At 38.0% G+C, this 12,270-nt stretch overlaps 1 protein-coding gene across 1 annotated transcript in view; it reads left to right on the top strand.

Moving 5' to 3' along the window:
• LOC110153967 (rho GTPase-activating protein 26) overlaps window positions 1–12,270 on the top strand; it is a 228,014-nt gene that overhangs the window by 27,726 nt on the left and 188,018 nt on the right. The gene's annotated exons all lie outside the window — the stretch shown is intronic.

Genomic DNA, 12,270 nt, shown 5'->3' with positions numbered 1-12,270 from the left:
ATCGAGTGACCAAATCAAAAAAGGCACAAAACAGAAATAGACTAACACACAAACACAAAACCAAAATGGCAGACTGGCCACCAAGGCAGCCCCGAACAGGTCCTGGCAATCTCCTTAAATAGGGGGAGGTGGCTGCAGGTGAGGTGGGCGTGGACTTGCCCCACCAATCACAGACCAGGACTCCTGCAGCAGGAATCAAGAGAACTCTGCAGAAATATTACAACTAAGGCCTGGGGCCGTAACAGTGCTTGTGTCTGCAGTGTTCATCTAAAACGACTCTATAAAAGAAACAAAATTTCCTCGTTACGAAAATGCCAGAGGGAGCTGTCGTCACCGTAAACGCCATCACACCAAAGAGTCGGATGGATAGCTGCAGATCACACTAGGGGCGAGATATGATTTCTACAATATGAGACAAGACACAAGATTGGACCTACGAGAAAAACACAAGACAAGATTTTGATATTCTTTATAATAAATAAGTGCGCCATCCAGTTCCCAGTTTTGGCCTCTGCAGATGCAAAAATAGCTTCACAGAAAACGTAAAAATTGTCACATTTTCATATGATAAATGGCAAATTTTTCATATAGTGCCTTTCCACTTAAAGCACTTTGCAACAAGGAACCCCTTCATTCAGGAGGGTGGGTGGATTAAGTGTCTTGCCCAAGGACACGACAGCATTCATCTGTGGGAGCTGGACTCGTGCCATAAATCTGTGGGTCCGTGGATCTGACCGCTCAACCAATAATAAATAATGACGAGGTGCAAGATTTGTGCATTTTCAGCTTGGATCTTTCTTTCAGACACAGTAAATCTTATTGACCTCTGACCTCTACTTGAAACGTTGACGCAAACCTCTTTAAAGTGGACTATTGTTTGACCGGACAAGATCAGACAGAGAAGTAGAAAAGAGAACTGTGTGGGTGTGTGTGTGTCATTTTCTCCGCTAAGATTCTAACTCAGAACACTTGTTTGACTGTAATCGTCTGTCGACATGAGGCAGTAAAAGGAAGTAAGATCAAGTTGAAGTGATTTAGAGCGCCAACACCTTCCATAGCACTAATGTGTCAGATCCCTATTGATAATGGTGTAAATGACTCACATTTTTACTGCATTTAGATTTCAGATCCTGTAAAAGAGACAGATGTTTACTGTAAATGATTAATCTATTTAATCTATTTAAAGACTATTTTTCCCATTGGTGTCAAAATCAAGTTTGAAATTTTAGAATTGTGACAACATCTAGATGCTTTAGAATCTTTTGTAAGTAACATTAGTTGAGTAATTGTATAAAAACTGTAGTGTTAATTAGAGATGTGAAAAAAATATTGAAATATCGATATCTTGTATCGTTTAATGTGATGATACAGTATCTGCTGTATTGATATATATAAAATATAGGGTGTTTTTTCGTGTATTTTAACAAATTATTTTGTTACAGAGCTACAGTTTTGTTGCTTGTTTAGAGGAAGGAAACTTGTTTATGCAGCACATTTGACAGTTTCACTATTTTGATGAGTAAACTAGGTGGGTTTCATATTTACTATGCACAAGAAGTGATTTAACAAAGACTTTAACAAAGACAACCATGATTTTGTCTTTATTTTTTTATTGAACCGTATCGAATCAACTTGAAATGTATCGTATCGAATCAAATGTGTACTGTATCAAGTTACATATCATATCGGCAACTTCTTAATGATACCCAGCCCTAATTAAAGGTGTGCAAAAATATTAAAACATCAATATATTGTATCGTTAAATGTGATGATACAATATCCATATTGTGGACTGCTGTATCGATATATCGCAAAGAGTATTTTTTTGTGTATTTTACCAAATTATTTTGTTACCGTGCTACAGTTTTGTTGTTTGTTTAGAGGAAGGAAACTTGTTAATGCAACACATTTGACACTGATGACTAAACTCGGTGTGTTTCATATGAACTTTACACAAGAACTGGTTTAACAAAGACTTTTAGTATCACAGCCATGATTTAGCCTTTATTTTTAATTGAATCGATTTGAAATATATTGTATCGAATCATATCGAAACAAAAGCTCACTGTATCGAAATATGTATTGTATCATGGCCTATGTATCGAGGTATGTATTATATCTACAACTTCTTAATGCAGGGTTCCTACTCTTTTTCATTGACAAAATTTCAAAACTTTTCCATAATTTTCATGACCTAAAGTGAATTTTCCATGACTTTACAGCACCTACATGTGTAGAATTGATCAGACTTTTAGGGCTAAATATGAAATGTTAATCCTTTCCACTCACCTTATGGTTTGGTATTATAGTTTTTTTTTTAACATGGAAAATACTTTCAGTGCATTTATTGTTGTCTCTTTTAAACAAAAGGCGTAAACGTTCACAAATAATCATAACAGCATAATGAGAGCTGTAGTTGCGTGAAAGAGATACTAAAATTCCATGACTTTTCCAAAACTTTCAAATTCCATGACTTTTCTAGGCCTGGAAAATGACACTTTCAATTTCTATGACATTTCCAGGATTTCCATGACCGTGTGAACCCTGTTAATGATACCCAGCCCTTTTTATGTAGGTTGTGTAAATGTCAAATCAAGATAGAATTACACATTTTGGATAACTATGAAAATATTGGTGTATGTGTATGGTGGAGTGTTCAGGAGTTACCATGGCGACGCAATGCACAAATTAGCAAACTTTTTTTTAGGTTTGTCAAGAAGTCGAGCCCTCATGGTTTGGCTGTTTCATTTCATCTGTTTACCTGTCGTAATCCCAACTAAGTCTTTACGGATACAGATTGTGTTGAAATAAAGCTCAGATTAAAGTGTAACAAAGCCTCAGACAGAGCATGCCTACAGTTAGCATCGCTCCACCAGAGAATGTTGATGACATCAGCTGCAAAGTATGAATAGTACACTATAAACAGTAAAGCTGACTTAGCGATCACACCTCATTTGCAATATACTGTACACCATTTATACAGATTGTGGTTGCGTTTTAACACAATTTAGGAACATTTTCGAGTTTTTTAAGCGCGTTTTACAGTCACATTTTCCTACCACACCTTTTATGTCTCCCCACTGGCTACCGCAATACTGCCTGGGATTGTCTATGTTTATAAGTAGTAAATGCTAATGAAGCCTTGCAAAGTAATTCTTGGTTCAGCTTTTTATTTCTTATCAAATCCTCTGAGAAAATACAAATCTTTTCCACATTTGTTTAATAAAACGACATAAACAGCAACTCCCTTAGAACTATTTGACACTTGAGGAATGCATTGACCTCTTATTGACTACTTTTGGCCCCTTTCTGAAGATCGCTGGAAAACACTTGTTGTCTTGGCTGCCATTTTGGATTCGTGTTGAATTCGATCATGCTTTTGTAGTCAAGGGTCGTAAAATATAGAAGCAGGAAGAAGAAGGAAGAGGGAGGGGGTGAACCTTTGAGGAATGACTAACTTTGCTACCTGATCATCTGCTTTAAAACACAGCTGCGTTTTATGAAGTCGGGAGTATAAAAGTAAATGGGTTAATTGCACTGTACCGCACTTTCTCTCGTTTTATAGGTGCGCCGTGACTGTGTTTGTGCGGAAAGAGTGACTGAGCGAAAAAAGCTGACTTCACAAACTGGTTTCACGCGGAGAACTTGTGGTTTTTACAACATCTTTTTTTTTTTTTTTTTTTTTTTGGTGATGTTGCAAGAGTGGCGCTCAGGTTAGGTAAGGACAGTGCAGCTTTATTTATGTGTGGTGGGGTATAGAGTAATTCATAAGTGGGAAGTCTACATCAGCATTAAAGAAGAGCTACCATAAAGAAGACATATTGTGCTTGTGTCTGCAGTATTCATCTAAAACGACTATAAAAGTAACAAGATTTCCTCGTTACGAAAATGCGGTGGCCACTGGGAGCTGGCATCGCCGTAAACGCAACAAAGAGTTGTTTGGATAGGTGCAGATCACGGTGGCAAATAGTAGAAGTGGGATGAGATACAATTTCTACAATTTGAGACAAGACACGAGATTGGACCTACGAGAACAATACGAGACGAGATTTTGATATTCTTTATAATAAATACGTTGTCCAGTTCTCTATTTTGGCCTCACCGTTTTTGATTTACCGTATTTTTTGAACTATAAAGTGCACTTAAAATCCTTAAATCTCGACTAGGAATGGGCATTCGATGAAATTTTCTTAATCGATCGTCGGAAGAATTAACGATCGATTATCGATTAATCATTAACGTTTTTATATTAAAATGATCATCATTATTATTACTATCTGCACTACTAATCTGCATAAATAAATTCAACTTTACGACATATAAACCTTAACGACTCTAGAGCCACATCAGCCTGTTTGACATTATAATGTGTTTAATTCAGTTTTGCGCAACTCTCACAGAAACAAAAAAAAACGCATCGCTAATTTGCATAAACTCAGATAGAAGATAAAACTACAGCTCTTGTGTCGCTGATGCGGTCAATTTCTGTCAGATTAAAAGACATGACTCAGGTGAATACAGGTTAGTGTGACCATATTTGCGTTTGTCAAAACCAGGACACCGTACGGGGGGAGGGAGGTGGGGATTCGTCATCGACATTGCGCGACTCTCACCTGGTAAAACTTTTTCCCACTGAACACCGAAACATATGTTCCTGCTTTATTCACTGTGCACATGGACTCACACTTGTCCCGAACGCAACGGAAAGCCTGGAATTTCTTGTACAAATCATCGTTAAATACGCATTTGTGCTTCCGTACGCTGCAGACTGACCGAATGTTTGTGTTTGCTCGCTCCTTCTGAGTGCAGAGAGACACATGTACGGACCCCTGTTTGGTCACGCTACGCACAGCAACCTACATTCAGTTTGTCGATTAAAATTAACGTAATCGATTAAATTCTTAATGATCAATTATCGATTAATCATGCCCATCCCTAATCTCGACAGTGCGCTTTATAATCCAGTGCGCCTTATGCATTAATTCTGGTTGTGCTTGTTTACTGACCTCGAACTGATTTTATGTGGTACACGGCGCTCAAAAATCTGTCAAAATGTTTTAGTATGACTTTGATAAGCTACGAAGCCGCACCGCTTGATGGGTTGTCGGAGCATTACGGCTACCTTAGTCAAGAGCCTCACAGAATCCGACAGAAGCTGACCAATTCAGCGCACAAGGAGCGAACTGTTTTTTCAGCATTTATAGTTTATGCAAATTAGCCATGTGGTTTTAAGTTTTGTTTCTGTAAAATGTAAACAAATGTGCGCAAAGCTGAATTAAATTATTACTCAATGTATATCTGAGTCCTCCTTGTAGAAAATAAAAAAACAAACTTAAATGATCCACCCACATTCACATTCATAATACACATTCAGCAAGACAGGGAGGCAACACCGTGATCTGCCAATGGATCGTTGATATCTGGGCTAAGGATCAGTCTCAAGTGTCCTTCATTTGTTTTGCTTAATGCTCTTTATAATCTGGTGCACCTTATGTACGAAAACAGATTAGAAAATTCAACATTATTGGTATTGCGCCTTATAATCTGGTGCAGTTTATAGTACGAAAAATACGGTACTTTATTTAATATTTTTACTGTCATCGTAGCAGCACTTTTTGGGACTGCAGCTTCTCAAAAAATGTAACTCTCCTTCAGTTAAGTTTTTTGTGCTAAACGTAAAAACACGGGGAAAAAAATCTTGCAAGATCATTTTCATCACGTGTGGACAATCTCGTGGGAATCTTGTGGCACGAGATCTTGTCCCATCCCTAGCGAGCGTTTTTATTTTTTTGTTTCTTTTTCATTTGTACCATAATAACGCTCCCGAATTCTACGTGTATCACTGTTTAAGAAAATAAAACTCAGTAGAAGGTACAAACCAGTAGGCGTATGACGGTGAAAACAGCGATGGACCGCGATATTTCGTCTTGAAAATAAGTGACTAAACATTGCTCAGACATGTAAAATTATTTCTGGACACATGCGTGACTTTAGAACAGTTTTTTTAGACAGCCAAGTGAAATGGGTGGACCTCCAAAGATTCTTCCAGCTTTAGATAATATGCTTCATTATTATGGACAGTGTTTATTTATTTTTTTCGTAATCCACTTTTTGATGTATTCTTTGCTTTTTAATATACTCTTTGGGCAAAAACAAAAGCAAAATTTACTATACAGACTTTAAATATAAGCAAGATGACTGAAGGATGACTGAATATTATACTGTGTGTTTTAATATTTTTTTTAGAGAAGCTTCAAATATGTCAAAGCGAAATAACATGGTAGTGAAAGCTGTAAATCAGGATTTCGTTTGCTTCCATTTCACTTTTAATCTCTAATCAGATCAACCAGAATATTCCAGTTTTGTTTGCATATGTAATTTAAATCCAACTTTACCCAAAATGCATCCAACCCATCCAAGTCTTTTAAATATAGTTCACCTTCGCAAACTAAATTTAGTCGTTGGTGGGGGAGTAGTAGAAATAGATGGTTTTACTGGGCGCGCCGTGGAGGTCTGTTGTTGTTATTCTAATAGCGCATATGTTTTTACTGCGCCCTCTTCCTCCTCTCGTGCCCTCTTGTTTTTCACGTGGTCTAATCTGGCTGCCAGCTGGCCCCCGGGAAGGGTCAAGGGTCATGCGGTTACTGTAACTGCCTCTGCTTTTGTGTGTTGTGGTCAGAGATTTGTCCACAAGATCATTAAGCTCGAGTTAGTTAACCGTTGTAATTATTATGCAAATGGTTGAGTTAATTTGGTTCAAAAGAGAAAGAATTGCTAATGATTTTCAGTAAACACTTGGGGAGGCTATAGAAGATCCAAAAAAAAACCCAAAATACAACAGCATAGTAGCTTACTTGCAAAACTACCAACTTAAAATTCCATACCTTATACAGAAATGGAAAAAAAGTTTAATATTTTTAGGAAATTCTCTTGTTTTTTTTTTTATGTACTCCGCAAGTCTATTATTGGGTTATTTGTATACTTTGCACTGACATCATACTGGGGGTGTTCTACATGTATATCTAATGGTGAAATATGTAGCAGTTACCATGGTGACACACAATGGACACAGTTAAAAAAAGTTTTAAGATTATCTGAAAAAAAAAAAAAACAAAATGTATTTAAACAACACATTTTCCGGAGCCTATGATCAATATGAGTGTTCATGGTCCTGTTTAGGTGTTTGACGTTTGTTTTCTCACCTAATTTTAAGCTTGGATGGTTTAGTCCTTTAGCCTGATTCATCAGATGGTTTCACTTCATGGAAACCGTCTGACTTTGCAGCATTACAATTCGTTTGCTCGATGGTAGGAAGGAGGAAGAAGGGCAATAACGTCTTTCCTCTTGACAACATTCACCAAACATTCTCTTTATTCTGGCTTTAAATCAGACATGTCAAACTCAGGCCTGAGGGCCAGATTTGGCCTGCAGTATAATTATATTTGGCCTATGAGATCATATCAAATATGTATTAGAGCTGTCTGCTGGACTAATTATTTATTTAAAATTGTGTTATTATTTTATAATATGCTTGTTATGGATTCAATGTTTAAGCAAAACTATTATTAAACATTTATTTTAATAAGAAAAGGTTTAACATTACATATTTCAAAAGAAGAGAAAACATGCAGATGTTGTTGAAATTTTTCAATAAATATTTAGTTTGGCCCACAACTTAGTCCCAGTTTTTAATTTTGGCCCTCTGTGAATTTGAGTTTGACACCTCTGCTTTAAATCCTCGATCTCGTGAATCGTTGCCAACACAGAATGTCTGTCTTCGTCTACATCCATCTCAACCACTTTGTTTACTGTTGTGCTGTACCACAAAAGGGACCCAGACAGGCGCTTGAGTTTGACATCATGGCTTCAAAGATCTTCTCTCATTGGTCAGTGCACGGTCTACAACTTACGGGGTTCTTGCAAACCGTCTAGTGTATTCCGATTCCTGACCTAAAAGCTGTAGAGAAAGCCTGGCTGTTGGTCCTTACCCATGGATTTCAAAATGATGAAAAGTTCGGACCATCGCCATAGCAATCAATACTCAAAACACAATATTTTTCAATGGTTAACGCTCCTCAAACTGGCACCATATCAAGTAAAGCTGAACTAAAGCTGAAACTCAAGAACAGCTGTATTATATTGCCTTGGTAGCTTGGTCTCTTTTATTTCCATGGTGATCTCTTTTCCGTACGGTGTCACGAGCTTCTAATGACTGTATGGCAGTGAAATTCACACTCGAGTTTAATGTAAGGTTATCTAAGCAGGAAACGTTTGTGCTGACTTATAGGTAATATCTCGTGTCCTCTGGGTAAAACAAATGTCAGAGTGGCTCACATTGTCCCTGTAAAAGTCAATATTAAACTGGAGATTTCCATGCCGTCCTCTTTTGCCTCCGGTCTTTAGCTGTCAGACTCAAATTGGAGGTTTTTGAAGTAACACGATCTGCAAAAACTGACTGTAATAATAACATGTTAATTTAAGTACTTTTGACGATAGTTTTGCAGTAAGATTTAGGCCTATTTACGTGATGGATCTAGGTTATTTGGTTTGTTTCAAGGTGTTGTCCGCACTGCTTAACTTTTCTAGTGCAGGGTCCGGCATCTGCTTGTCTCCATGGTGATTTCTTTGCCTAGGATCTTCCGCATTATGACTTTAAATAAAGATATCTTGTATTTATTGAATTACAGGTGTTTTTATTTCTCAAAACTACCACAAAAACATGGATTATTATTGTGAGCAGGTCCACTTCTCCACAGATCTGACCTGTAACTTGGTCTGGTGATGTGGCCTGCTTGTTTCCATGGAAATAGTTCAATTAAATGCCATACAGTAGATCATTTCGGGAAGAGAAACAACAACAACATGGAGTCGAAGTGGTGGACCGTCTACCAGAACTCACTTGTCGTCATAGAGATGTAATTTCTTTGCCTAGAAAATTCCACAGCATGGCATTAAACTCACTTATCTCCATGAACACAAGCAGCTGATGGCACGACAGGTCAGATCTGTGGAAAGGCAATGCAGTTTATAGTAAGACTGCATGTTTTTCAAGGTATTCATAAGCAACAGAAACACTTGAAATGGAATAATATTTTTGTTGCCCATATGAGACTATTAGGCTGATCTATGTTATAATGTTGTTTCTTCATCATAAACATAGTTGTGTTTTGTTTTATTCACACACAAACTCTGCATATTTAGGCTGAGTTCTTCTCTCAAATAGAAAACACTTGGATACTTTCAGCCCTGGAATTGCCAGTGTCTACTGTACTAAAGGTAACACGTATATGTTAATATGACAACTACAAAATGTTTGCTCAAAACTCGGGATGATTTAGGCAGTCAAAGGTTTCCTTTTTCGTCCTTCCTGTGGATCAACACTGCCCATCGCCTTCGCCTTTCACTATTTTTCAATTTTGTTGGGAAGGGAAACAGTTTGAATGTATGGAGTTCGCAAACAAATTTCTCGAGCCGTTTTACACTGTTAGGATCCAACAATCACACAATTATGATCCCAAAACTAAAATATGACAATATCAGAATCAGAAACAAAAGTAATATGGTTCAAAAGACTAAAAAAGTTCGGCTTTGACAACAGACGCATCCCACTGGGAAAACAAACATGGCAGTTTGATGCTCACATTTTCGGAAAATCCTTCCCAGTATGCATTGCGCAATGACTGGAAGTCCGAGATTCCTGATGCATCTATAGAAATAGACATTTAATTAATCAAATTTGAGTTATTCAGCGCAATATGTATAATTCAGAATTCCCTTGGTGAACTACTTGGAAAAGGGTGGAGAGCTACTGGTAGCTCCCGAGCTGCAGGTTGGAGACCATTGCTTTATGGAGGCGTAAGTGGCAAACCCTCCATCAGAATGTACCTTTTAGATATTTAGTTTTCAAACTAAATTGCACTGAATAACATAACACATAACATAACATTATATTGCATAATATTTGTAATATGTCATGCTATGTAAGCAAGTGAAACTGACCTCGTCAAAACTTCTCAAATCCTATTCTCCTATTCTCAAGTCCTATTCAGTAAACCCAGATCTTCATTTTTTTAAGTCAAGCAGAAACTAGAATGATGGAGGTGTGTCTCTGAGAATGGCTACAAGAAGAAACCACAAAGAAACTCCTGTCTAGACTTGTAGCAGGTGTCACATTAGCACAACAGATCTCTGCAAATGTTAGCCAGAGTCTTAAAGGTGCCTGGAGTAACTTTCCTTCATGGAGATGTTATTGCTTTGTCTGGAATGTTTCACAGTATGGCATTCAACCTTTCATCTTCAAGGAAACCAAACCAGACCAAGTTGCAGATCAGATCTGTGGAGAGGCAGCCCCGCTCACAGTCAGAATGATTGTTTTTGTAGGTATTTTTGAGTTATAAAACCACCTGTAATTGAATAAACATAAGGTAGAGCTGTTTAATGTCATACTGTGGAACATTCCAGGCAGACCAATGACATATCCATAGAAACAAGGAACTGACGGACCCCCAACCAAAAAGTTACACAATGCACCTTTAAGTACTGGGATTTGCAGAATTAGAGGTGTGGCGCCCACAGTTATAGTTTGAGCAGGACTACACATGTTGTTGATAAAACTGCCAATTCCTCACACTTGACTGTTCTTTTAATCATCCATCGGCGTTTGACGTGAGGCGACATAGAGGCTGAGATTAGTTGGACGTTTATTCAAGTGTTAATAATGAAATCTCCAAAGTTGATGTTTGTTTGACATTAAAACTGGTCCATCTGGCATTGCTTCAATTCCAAAGAACTTCCACAGAACTTACCTGTAAATTGGCCTGTCTCCATGGAAATAATGTACTGGTAACTTTTCTGGTGGAAGGTCCGTCACCTGAAATGTCAGAGCTCTGCCTGGAATGTTCCACAATATGATGTTAAACAGCTCTACTTTGCATTTATTCAATTATAGATGGTTTTATAGCTCAAAAATACAGAGAAATAAAGGCATTCTGACTGTGAGTGGGGTCACCTCTCCACAGATCTGACCTGTAACTTTGCCTGGTTTAGTCTCCTTGAAGATAGAAAGGTTTAACGCCATACCGTGAAACATTGCAAATAAAGAAATAACATCTCCTTGGAGAAAAGCAATCGACGAACCCTCGACCAGAAAAATACACCTTTAAAAGTGTAGCGTTAATTAATTACTGAAGTAGTACTAGTAGTTTTATCATTATTGGTTAGTGTTGGGAGTAACACGCTATAAAAGTAACAAATTACTGTAATGTATTGTTTTTTGCAGTAATGCAGTAATGTAAGGCATTACAGGGAAAAAAAAAGTAATATTTTACTCTGTACAAATGTCAGTAATGCGCGTTACAATGCATTTTTAACCTGGATTGAAGTGGAGGGTTTTTCGTTTTTCTTCATACAAATTTGCTAAAATTACCGTGATATCAGTAGCAGTGAATCACCATTGTTACAATTCTGAATATTGGAACGGGCCCAGAGGTGCACCTGCGTAGACCGTCGGGTGACCATGGGTGAAAGAACCGGCACAGAACTCCGAGCTCCGCAGGGCTAATTGCAGCTGACGCCCGATTGCGCTTTGCAGTTTGGGGTTTATGGGCTTGGGGTTCTAGGCAGTCCTAGACTCCAAGTCCTAGTCCAAGATTAGTCCTGGTTTAGTCCTGGTTCAGCCCTGGTTCAGTTCTCCTGGTTCAATCCCTGGTTCAGTCCTGGTTTAGTCCTGGTTCAGCCCTGGTTCAGTTCTCCTGGTTCAATCCCTGGTTCAGTCCTGGTTTAGTCCTGGTTCAGTTCTGGTTTAGACCTGCTTTTGTCCTAGTTTAGACCTGGTTTAGTCCATATATGACGCAAAAGTTCAGCATTTTTGCTCACTTATTTTGGTGAGAGTAACTTAAACATGCTGCAATAGTCATGTAATAAATGCAGTAATATTGTAATGTAACGAATTACTTTGAAATGACAGTTTTGAAGTAACTTGCCCAACAGTGATGTTAGTCTTAGTAGTAGTAGTAGTAGTAATAGTAGTAGTATGTAGTACACCTTGACTACATAATGATGTGTAGAGGAAGTAGTTCAAGTGACAGTCTACCTGATAATGTCAGAGCAGGTAGTTGTGTCCAGGAGGGATGATACCGTCTTTGAAACAGCACAAAGTCCTCTTCTTTATCTGATTACAGAGACACTTCTTTCCTGCAGCGTGACTGTGTGTGCGAACGAGTATTTGTCACATTCTAGGCACTACAGTCTGTACACACTCACAGCACAGGG

This window comes from Boleophthalmus pectinirostris, unplaced genomic scaffold (assembly GCF_026225935.1).
Source record: "Boleophthalmus pectinirostris isolate CB_2022bp ecotype Guang Dong unplaced genomic scaffold, ASM2622593v1 HiC_scaffold_12, whole genome shotgun sequence".
NCBI lineage: Eukaryota > Metazoa > Chordata > Actinopteri > Gobiiformes > Gobiidae > Boleophthalmus > Boleophthalmus pectinirostris.
The sequence above is the reverse complement of the archived record's forward strand: the minus strand, read 5'-3'. Positions and strand labels throughout refer to the sequence as shown.